The sequence below is a fragment of the Bos javanicus genome, chromosome 11 (genome assembly GCF_032452875.1).
Source record: "Bos javanicus breed banteng chromosome 11, ARS-OSU_banteng_1.0, whole genome shotgun sequence".
In the NCBI taxonomy this organism is placed as follows: domain Eukaryota; kingdom Metazoa; phylum Chordata; class Mammalia; order Artiodactyla; family Bovidae; genus Bos; species Bos javanicus.
This window is the reverse complement of record NC_083878.1, coordinates 80,289,052-80,300,633: the sequence shown is the minus strand read 5'-3', so window position 1 is coordinate 80,300,633 and position 11,582 is coordinate 80,289,052. Positions and strand designations below refer to the sequence as shown.

General features: G+C 38.9%; 1 pseudogene; it reads right to left on the bottom strand.

Annotated features, from left to right (window-relative positions):
* Positions 1 to 9,978: 9,978 nt before the first annotated feature.
* On the bottom strand, positions 9,979 to 10,911 carry LOC133256604 (small ribosomal subunit protein uS5-like; annotated as a pseudogene).
* Positions 10,912 to 11,582: the final 671 nt, after the last annotated feature.

The following is an 11,582-nucleotide window of genomic DNA, read 5'->3' as shown; positions in this document are numbered from 1 at the left end:
ACCATCCTTCTCCAGGTCAATTTTGTTCAGATGAAGGGTTACTAATAGAAATATATATTTTAGATTGCATTTCCTTCATTCTGATATTGTGAATTACTGTGACTTGCATTATTGTCATCAACAAGTGGTTTACTTTCCTCTCTTGCCTGCTTACAGTCTATTTTATAAGCTATAGGATAGAAATTGAATCTCCAGTTTAGATGGGCAGTTCATGTATTTTGTGCAAAGAACTCTGCTGCTGCTGCTGCTGCTGCTAAGTCACTTCAGTTGTGTCCAACTCTGTGTGACCCCATAGACGGCAGCCCACCAGGCTCCCCCGTCCCTGGGTACTCTTAACCATTTATACTTCAAAGAATAGTCTTATGTGGAGGATCCTAAATTAACATTGCTTAGACAATTGTCAACAGCTCCTGGAGACAAATAATATTGTCAGGACTATTTATAATCTAGGGGCTTCCTAGCTGGCTCAGTGGTAAAGATTCAGCCTGGCAATGCAGGATACCCAGGAGATGTGAGTTTGCTCCCTGGGTCAGGAAGATCCCCTGGAGGAGGAAATGGCAGTATTCTAGCCTGAAAAATCTCATGGGCAGAGGAACCTGGTGGGCTACAGTCCATGGGTTCACAAAGAGTTTGACACAACTGAGCAACTGAGCACACTTATAATCTAGAAGCAGATGATTTTATGAAAGCAGAATAAAGTTTAATCAAAACAAGTATTACTTATGCAGAACCAAATTAACTGGTAGTTCAACAGGTAAAGATCCACCTGCAATGCAGGAAACCTCGGTTCCATTCCTGGATTGGGAAGTTTTGCTAGAGAAGGATTAGGCTACCCACTCCAGTATTCTTGGGCTTTTCTGGTGGCTCAGATGGTAAGGCATCTGTCTGCAATGTGGGAGACCTGGGTTTGATCCCTGGGTTGGGAGGATCCCCTGGAGGTGGACATGGCAACTCACTGCAGTATTCTTGCCAATATTCAACCCTCTCCACTGCCAGTATTCAAGCCCGACAGAGGACCCTGGCAGGTTACAGTTCATGGGGTTACAAAGAGTCAGACACGACTGAATAACTAAGCACAGCACACAGCAAATTGATGAACTGATGAAGATGAATTGTGGTTGTTTGTCCTGGAATATTATTGGTAGGTATTATTCTGAATGTTCTATATTTTTTATGGGAATCTGAGGAATTCCTTTATATTTCTTTTTGATTTATCTTTAGTCATCAAATTACTAGTCTATACTTTTGTAACAGAAATAAAAATACCCTTTAAATGATGTGTTCTTCCTGACCAGAGAGAATTTATCAGCAATACTTTTATCGGTTTCTTTACTTTCAGTGGCAAAGTGATTATGGCCAAATAGTCAATGGGAACCTTATTTTGCAATCAGGACTATAACTGGATAATTCTGTTTGACTATAAATCTAATTCAATTAAGTATGACAAACCTACCATCAGCAATAACTTGAAGCTTAAACCGAATGCCTACAGGATCCTTCTAGGAATCTATGGTCAGCCATTTTGTGATCAACAATAACCTTTAGAGAATATTTGCTACAACTAAGGTTAAGAGAAATTATTCTTGATTTGGGAATAAATCTAAAGGATGATTGCACAGCCTTTTAAAATGCTGAGCATTGTTTAACAGACCCATTCAAAGATTTTTGATTCCTTGGGGGTACATTTTTAAATTAAATTTCAAGGCAATGGCACCCCACTCCAGTACTCTTGACTGGAAAATCCCATGGACGGAGGAGCCTGGAAGGCTGCAGTCCATGGGGTCGCTGAGGGTCGGACACGACTGAGCGACTTCACTTTCACTTTTCACTTTCATGCATTGGAGAAGAAAATGGCAACCCACTCCAGTGTTCTTGCCTGGAGAATCCCAGGGAAGGGGGGAGCCTGGCGGGCTGCCGTCTATGGGGTCACACAGAGTCGGACACGACTGAAGTGACTTAGTAGTAGTAGTATATGATTAATTAAGGCCACACTTTTATTAAGCTACACATTGCTTTGGAGAGTTCTAGCCTGTAGAGATGCAAACATTTCTGTCCACTAGGAAGATAAATGGACATGAGTTTGAGTAAACTCCAGGAGTTGGTAATGGACAGGGAGGACTGGCGTGCTGCAGTCCATGAGGTTGCAAAGAGTCGGACACGACTGAGTGACTGAACTGAACTGAGGAAGATAAGTGCAAACATTGAGGTTTCATTGCTTGGTAAAACATTAATCAGTTATTTTTCTTAATACAGCAATTACTGTTCAACATTTTTTTCAGACATTGATATATATATATATATATCTATTTCATATATGTATGTATATATGAGATATATATATTCAGTTTCTTGAATTCTCCCATGAACCAGCTTTATTGTTTTGCTACATCCCTTAATATTTATTTTATGCTTTTATGAAAATTGTAGGTTTAACTTTTAAAACATACATATTTGACACTATTATCTCTATTTAGCTAATTACCATGAGACATCTAAGGATCTTTTACTACCTTATTTTTCTGTCTAAATTGAAGACTCTGTTTAATAGCATGTTTTCTTTGTTAAGATAAAGGAACATTTTCTTCTATTATGTTTTTGTTTTCCTTTTATGTCTTTTCAGTTTCCAATATGTCTGTTACTCATAATTTTGATCTCAGTATTCTGTGCTCTCTATTTATCATCTCTTCTCCCATTATGGTCATCTTTGCTTTTTGATCTGAATTCTTTGAAACCACTTATATTTTTGTTTCTACAAAAATTTCAATTTTAGACAACATGGATTTTACTTTGTACAAGTTTCAATCCAAATTTCAATTCCACATTTTTTAAACCACATTTTCTGTTTCTTTCTCAATCTCAACTTTTAGCCCTTTCAACTCCTTATGGTTTCTTAACCATGTTTCATAGAAGCCATGTTTCTTTCTATTTTACTGAGATGAAGAATATAACATATGTTATGTTTATTACCGAAAACCTTTTTCCCTGAAATTGACCTTTCCTCTCAGGTTTTGAGACATTTCACACCTTTTCTTATGTCACAAAATGTTTTTAAATTCTCTAGACTGGCAATGTTTCTTTGTTTTCCTGTCTATCAATGAGAGATTATCTCTTAAGACCCAATGTTTGCCAGTTTAAAAGAGACATAGATTTCTTTTGACCTCTCTGTGTACTTGGATGCTTATAGCTGCTGGAATACCCCTAAGTTCTCTTCTTTAATTAATGTGTAAAGCCCCTAGCCAAATTTTAGTTTCTGACCATTAATCATCTTGTGCGGCTCTGATAGACTGCCTACATGGCTTAATTTTTTCACTCTGGAAAATAATGTTTATCTCCAGGGCAGTACTTTCCAAATCGGACTGCTCATCAGAATCCCTTGAAAAATTTTAAAAATATGTGGCTTCTCAAATCCCATGTCATCTTTCCTGGAATTTAATTTCCAGAGATAGGACTTGGAACTCATATTTATTAAAGGCTTTCCATGTCATTGTAAAGCAGCTGGTGTGTAGTCCACTACTTAAGAGTAGCTAAATATGTTTGAGACAATTTATAGCTCTGTTTTAACCTACAATTCCTGGTCCATGACTTGGTCCATGGTCCATTCTACTGTCTATGACCACACCAAATACTTTTTCTTCTACCACAAACTTTGCTGCACAGCAGAGTGGCAATCTCTAAGTGAACGTAAGTGTTAATAGATTAAAGAGAGAAAGAGTAAGCTCTGTTTTTTAAAAAAGGATCTGTGGTCTAGGGGATACGCTATCTGACTTTCATTTTTATGTAAGCTAGGTCAGTAAGGGAGATTTGAACTACCACCATGTCTATTTCCTACCTGGCCAAACTGGGCTGTTTCAGAACATGGGTTTCCCTCAGTCAATTGTCTTTTGACTCCATTTAATAGACTTTCTTCCTAGACGCTAGGGTCTGTCTCTTTCCCCTAGATTGTGAACTTCCTAACAGCTTTAACTGTTTCTCTCTGATCCTTTATCACCATCATAATGCCTGATACCTAGCAGACATTCACGAATATATGTTAATACCTAAATAAATGAATTTGGTGACTGGTTGAACTTTGTCTACAATGGGTACTTTAATAGGAAATTGAGAAAAGCATTCCGGATCTTTCTTTCAGACTGTAAAATGTTGAGATCTACATTACTTTTCACAATTTGGATGTTTTAAATGAAGTAGTCACCTTCTTACACAGTAACAGATATCAAATAATATTAATTATCAGTCCAATTATTATTTGGATGGACAGGGAAGCCTGGCATGCTGCAGTCCATGGGGTCACAAAAAGCCAGACACAACTGAGCGACTGTACTGAACTGAATTATTATTTTCGCTTCCACGTGCAATTTTCCCACTAAATCTAACTGTACATTCTTTTGGCTAGAAAATGGATTTTCATCAATCTTTTTAAGGATTACTGATAATTATGCTTGGACCTAAGGAGAAAATGCAGTGTGATATTTAGCAAATACTATGGTCACTGTGGTCTACTTTTTACTATTGGTTTTGCCATTTGAAATACAGCTTTTCTCAGCTGCAAAATTGGCATTATAGCTATCTTCCAAATGTGTTGTCATTGTATGTTAATCCTCTTCCTCTTACTTCATAATCTGAAATTCCTGAAGCTGGTTATAACTTTTCTATTAGTGACCTGTGTCTCATCCTTTTCAGAGGACAATTCGGCATGACTAGTAAAGATCTTAATCATTCCACATCAATAAGATACAGAGAACGCTTCATCTTTCCTGGAATTATTTTTATTCATCATGTTGCAATTTAAACTGTGATTCTCAGACTTCCCAGATGGATTTCTCCAACAGCACATGTTTAAATCAAAACTACAACATGTTACACGGAGAAGCTAAGAGATTAGTCAAGGTCACTCAGTTAGTTGATAGTAGAGGCGCAACTAGAATCACCTTTTTCCGACTACACTGAATGTTTGTCTTGTATCTTAAGATTTATACTTATTTAAAACTTCCAAGGCCAAAAATAGCCTCAGAAAGATGGTATGAGTTACTAAATGGCTAATTATTGCTTTAACAGATTTGGCCAGGATCAAAATAAATATCCCTGAATTCACCTTGGTGTGGTTTAGTCGCTAAGCCATTTGACCTGCTAGGCTCCTCTGTCCATGGAATTCTCCAGGCATGAATACTGGAATGGGTTGCTATTTCCTTCTCCAGGGTATCTTCCTGACCCAGGAATTGAACCCATTTTTCCTGCATTGTAGGCAGATTCTTTACTGACTGAGCTACCAGGGAAGCATAAAAGACACACATTTGTCAATAACAGATGATGGAGAATTCAGACCTGCTGAAACTTTTTTTAGGATGCACTTCTGAACATGATGTAACTAGTACAACCTTGGGATGAAAGTATGAGGATTAAAAATACATTCTTGCCTTTTCAACCTGACTGTAGACACTGATTTTCTCTTTAGTTTTCAGAAAACCATAAACAGTCTCATAGAAATCCTGATGTTGGGGACGGGGGAATAAGAGAGAACTATATGATTTCTGTATTTTAACATTTTGCTTTGACTCATTTTTGACTGAGACAACTCCTTTTCCTCTTGTCAAACAATACAAAACTCTAAAAATACACTTCCCCTGATACACACGGTGGTTCCCTTATAGGGAACATTGGAGGTCCTGTTTCTGGGCCATGTCTCAGCTTACTGCCAAACTGCCCATCAGGAAACCTGCCTCAACATCATAAGATAAGAATTATGGGGATTTTTGGAGAAAAGAGATCTATTTTTGTTTTGCTTTTCTTGTAAAAATATAAATGCTCTGATAAGCATTTCCCCCGATGTATCAAAAGGCACTTCTATCCATCGATTTTTCAGAATGTCCTCACTGTCAGTTTTTCATGGTCCATAGAGAGAGCAAGTGACTGGCTCAGTGTATCACAGTGAGTTAGAGGCAGAGTTAGCATTGAATCTCGAGTCTCCTTGACAATTATTTTCAGGTTCAGATTTCCCACAGTGTACTTTATTACTTCCGTGTACAACCTTTAAGTTCAAAAGCCTTTCTACAACATCTGCTGCTGCTAAATCGCTTCAGTCGTGTCCGACTCTGTGTGACCCCATAGACGGCAGCCCACCAGGCTCCCCCTTCCCTGGGATTCTCCAGGCAAGAACACTGGAGTGGGTTGCCATTTCCTTCTCCAATGAAGGAAAGTGAAAAGTGCAAGTTAAGTCGCCCAGTCGTGTCCAACTCTTTGCGACCCCATGGACTGCAGCCTACCAGGCTCCTCCGTCCATGGGATTTTCCAGTCAAGAGTACTGGAGTGGGGTGCCATTGCCTTCTACACACTAGGTAACCACTTTTAGTCCTTAAGAGTTTGGGAAGTTAGTTTTTTCTTCTTGAAATGTATACAGAAATGGCATGAAAAATTCTTACATTTCTCTTGGAATAAGCTACATTTGTGTATTTTAAATTTTCTTTGGAAAGCCACAAAATTCTCTAAATTTATAAAGTGATCACAGTAATATTGGTTTTCTTTGCCTCCTTGGGTAATAACAATAGTTTTCTTAATTTAAAACTATGAAAAACACACTTGTATATTGTCAGATATCTCCAAATGCTGTCATTCCCCCAAGATCATCTGCCATGTGGCTTTCTCATGTTGTCCTTTTGCAGACAAGCTGACCACTGGTATGAGGTATCTCAAAGTCTGATGCTTACTGATCTTAGCATGCCAGTGTACATTCTTATATAGGTAACACCTTATCTGAGAGAAGAAAAGGTTGAGAATCTTAGAAGTTGTATTGCCAGACTCTTAAATACTCATTACTCTTGGGTAATTGAGGGAGAAACACTGTCAGATCTCATGTGCTTGGATATCGTGTCAAGCAACTACCTGAAGTTTTGTTTCTCAGTAGAGTGCTATAATGTCATCTATGAGCAGCCTGGGCATCCAGTCTTTATCTATTAAGGTGATGTTGCCGTTCAGTTGCTCAGTCGTGTCAGACTCTTTGTGAACCCTTAAACTGTAACACTCCAGGCTTCCCTGTCTTTCACTATCTCTCTGAGTTTGCTCAGACTCATGTCCACTGAATCAGTGATGCCATCCAACCACATCATTCCCTGTTGTCCTCTTCTCCTTCTGCCTTCAGTCTTTCCCAGCATCAGGGTGTTTTCCCAAAGGTGATACTACCAATTGACATAGTAGAGTGCAAATTTTCCAATTTGTAGTTTGAGGCTTTATCTGATACATTAATTATAAACACCAACAGGCATAATCAAAGTGATTTTAGGCAGTTACTTCAAGGAAGGGTTTAGAGCATAGATTGGATTAGACCTGTGTTTTTTTTTTTTTTTAAGCCACTTTTATCATTACCACACTAAGGGCCTCCCCACCTTTTTAAGGATGATTTCATATTTGCTGCTTTTAGTTTTTAATCCACTCTGCCAATCTCTGGGCTTTTTAATTATTATTATTTATTATTATATTGTTATTTATACCATTTATATAGAAATTCCCTGGTAGCTCAGTAGGTAAAGAATCCACCTACAATGCAGGAGATCCCGGTTCGATTCCTGGGTCAGGAAGATCTGCTAGAGAAGGGATAGGCTACCCACTCCAGTATTCTTGGTCTTCCCTGGTGGCTCAGCTGGTAAAGAATCTGCCTGCAATGCAGGAGACCTGGGTTTGATTCCTGGGTTGGGAAATCCCCTGGAGAAGGGAAAGACTATCCACTCCAGTATTCTGGCCTGGAGAATTCTATGGACTATATGTCCACAGGGTCACAAAGAGTCGGGCATGACTGAGCGACTTTCACTTCACTTCATAACATTTGAATTAATACATCGAGGCTGAAGTGTGCCATTTTAATTTTCTTTTTGTTTCCTGTATTTATTATTCTTCCATTTTTGCTTGTTTAGTTTTTGTTTGCTTTGTTTTGTTGCCTTGTTTTCCTGTGAGTTACTTGAACATTTTTTTAGGACTCCATTTTGATTTGTTTGTGGTGCTTTTGAGTACATTGCTTTGTACAGTTTACTTAATGGTTGATCTTTGTATTGCAATATACATATGTGTTGTATTACAGTCTGTTAGAATCAGTATTATATCTAAGAAACCTCACTTTCATTTAGATCCTTCCTGAGTTTCAGATGGTATTGTGCACTGAATATTTCTGATGCCCCAACGCCAAGTTTATATGTGAACCCCTAATCCCGTGTGGCTGTCTTTCAAGGCAGAATCTATAAGGAAGTAATTAAGGTTAGTTGTCTTTCAAGGCAGGGTCTATAAGGAAGTAATTAAGGTTGGTGGTCTTTCAAGATAGAGTCTATCAGGAAGTAATTAAGGTTAAATGAGGTCAAAAGTGTAGATCTCAGATCCAATAGGATGAAGAGGTATGAGAGATCTTTCCCTCTCTCCTCTCGCATCCCTTCAGCAGTCAAACACTAAGGAAAAGTTATGTGAGGACATAAGAAGGTGGAGGGCTACAAGCTAGGAAGACTTCCTTTATTTATCACTTCCTTTCTGTTTGAAGCATTTCCTTTAGTCATTTTTTAAGTGTATTTATGTTAAATGACAAATTCTCATGGTTTTCTTTTATATGACAACATTTTTATTCTCCCTTCTCTCCTGCAGAATAGGTTTCTAAGACATGGAATTTGCAGTTAACGTCCTTTTCTCTCAGCACTTGAAATATACTGTGCCACAGCTCCCTGTCCTGCATTGCTTCAGATGAGAAATCTGTAAATCAAATTGGTATTTCTCTATTAAGAAAGCCTTGGTTCCATCTGTTGATTTTAAGATATTGTCTTTGTTTTCAGTGTTTAGAATTGAATTCTGATGTGTCTTGACATGGATTTCTTTAAGTTTACCTACTTGAAATTCTCCTAGTTTTTTAAATCTGTAGTTGCTCAGTTGTGTCCGACTCTTTGCAACCCCATGGACTGTAGCCCATCAGTCTCCTCTGTCCATAGAACTCTCTAGGCAAGAATGCTGAAGTGGGTTGCCATTCCCTTCTCCAAGGGTTCTTCCCAACCCAGGGATTGAACCTAGGTCTCCTTCATTGCAAGCAGATTTGAGAAGTTATCAACCATTATTTCTTCAAATATAGGACTCTGATGATATGATAGATTGTTTGTTATTGACTAGTTTATTTAGATCTGAGTTAAAATTCTATTTAAGCCATTTAGGAGCTAAATTATCTGGGTAAAATATTTCAGACTGATTGATTGATTTCTATAAAATGAAACATGAGGCCAGTCTATATTTGACCTCTGTTGCTTTAATCAGCAAACATGGCCCTCCTTCCCCACCCGCAGTGAGACCTTATACACACAGGCATACATTATTTTCTTTGGAGAACTTCTTTTTCCTCACTGTATTAGGTGACGTTGCCAATTATAATACTATTGCAACCTTTACCACACTCCACAAGGATTGAATTTTGTCCATCCTAAGAAATAAGCTGCATGAGGCATCAGCATTATCATGTTTACCCATGCCTGGAACAATGCCTCATCCATGAGATTAATTATTATTCCTTGCATGTATAAATAATAATGACTCAAATCCCAGTGATATTTCTTTCTCATCGCAGTAGGGTGATAGAACCCTTGAAGATTTGTAGTCAGTGCTGGTGAGCAACTGGCTCTGTAATGAGGAGTAGGAATTTATTGCATTAGCAATCTAATTGTTCTGCTTCTTTATTGCTTATTCTACATTTCTCCCTCTCCACTTGGCTACATCTATCTTACTCTGCATGTCTTTATCTAGACTATCTTGGTATTTTTTCCTTTAAGTCCCTAAACTTCTTTATTTCTCCATTATCTCTCTTACGATCTCTTGCCCCCTGATATATTTTTTTAAATGTTTCTCTTTTGATTCTTATTTCTGTATTTTATTTTTCTTACGTTCTCCATTTTATTTATTTTTTTACCCAGCTTCACTGGTACCTCCATTCACTTTATTTTTCTCATATAAAGCTATGTGGTGGGCACAGCTGGAGCCTGGGTCCTCTGCTCGGAAACTCAGGTGTGAGTCTTTACAAGATGGTCAGTGAATTCCTGGTAGAGAGACTTGGTGAACACTGTCTCTTTCCGCAGATTGGGGTGAGATATCTGTAGGTCTTGGAAAGGGGATTAAAGGTGTCCTTGGCGAAGCTGCCCAGGGTGGCAGTGCAGCCCCTGGCACAGGTGTGTAGTTGCTGTTTAGTTGTTAAGTCATGTCTGACTCTCTGCGACCTCATGAACTGTGGCCCACCAAGCTCCTCTGTCCGTGGAATTCTCCAGGCAGAAATACTGGAGTGGGTTGCCATTTTCTTCTCCAGGGGATCTTCCTCACCCAGGGATCGAACCCAAGTCTTCTGCTTGGCAGGTTGATTCTTTACCACTGTACCACCTGGGAAGCCCAGCAGAGGTGTAGCTTAATACAAGTCATCAGCAGCAGCTTTTTGGGCACAGATGATACCAGTGCTCCTGGCAGCAGGTATGAGGTGCACCAGTGCAGAACCACAGCAGCCAGTCACCTTGCAAGAAACAGTATCAGGCTTACTGATCTTGTTAATTACGCCAGTAGCCTCATTGCATGATGATGGACAGCTTGGTAAGAATGATGGCCCCATGGATAGCAGAGGCTGCCTCCCTGGAGCATTTGACACCCACACGTGGTTGTGACCCCATTGGTGACAAACGCCAAGACCCTGTTCTGCTGGCCAGCATAGGTCTGCTTTTATAAAGGGATAATCTTCAAAACCTTGTCTCTGAGAGATGCCACCAGGAAAAAGTCAATGATCACAGATTCCTTGATGGGCAGAAAGAAGACATAAACCTCCTCCAGGGACTTAGCTTCATGTCCTTGACCAGGCTGCCCAGCTGGGAGCCACTCCTTGTCCTCTGCTCTGGCCCCAGATGTTGCCAAAGCCTCTGTGGAAGCCATTGTGGCCATCCATCCCAGGGGCACCCCTCAGCCTGTGGGGCCTTCAGGCACTCTTGCAGCATCAGTATCATCCACTATTTGGTGCTTTTGGGGAGAAGAAGCTTACCTTCCCCATTTTAATTTTTTTGCTTCTTATCTGTCTTGCCAAATCTTTATCTCTATTCTGTATCAGATCACAATAGGACTCTAACCCATATGTGTTTAGCATTTACTAGTTATTCAGTATTTATTTGCTATATCCTAGAAAAAAGATATAGCTTCCTCTTTCTAACTGAAAGAAGTCATTTAATGTATTAAAATTAATATATGTAATTTAAAATATTATGTACAAACTAATAAAATGTTATATATATCTAAGTTAAGTACTAGAATTAAATATATTTATATAGGGAAGACAACGAGACTTTTTATTCATCTCCAGCTCTTGATTAATTTTGCTTTTCTTATGGATTAAAGGCTGCTCATAGGAAAGAAATTGTGATCCCTCTCATAAAATTGCATCTATGACATCTTTTATTTAACCAGTGTTAAACTCCCAAACAGCAACTGTGATAAGCAGGTCTGATGAGAGCCGTGTTGATTAATTTCCATAGGCAAGAGCATCTGGTTTTAGGAAACTGAACAGGAAACTCTCAGCGTTAGCTCAGCATCTAGGGTATTCATTGGCTGGT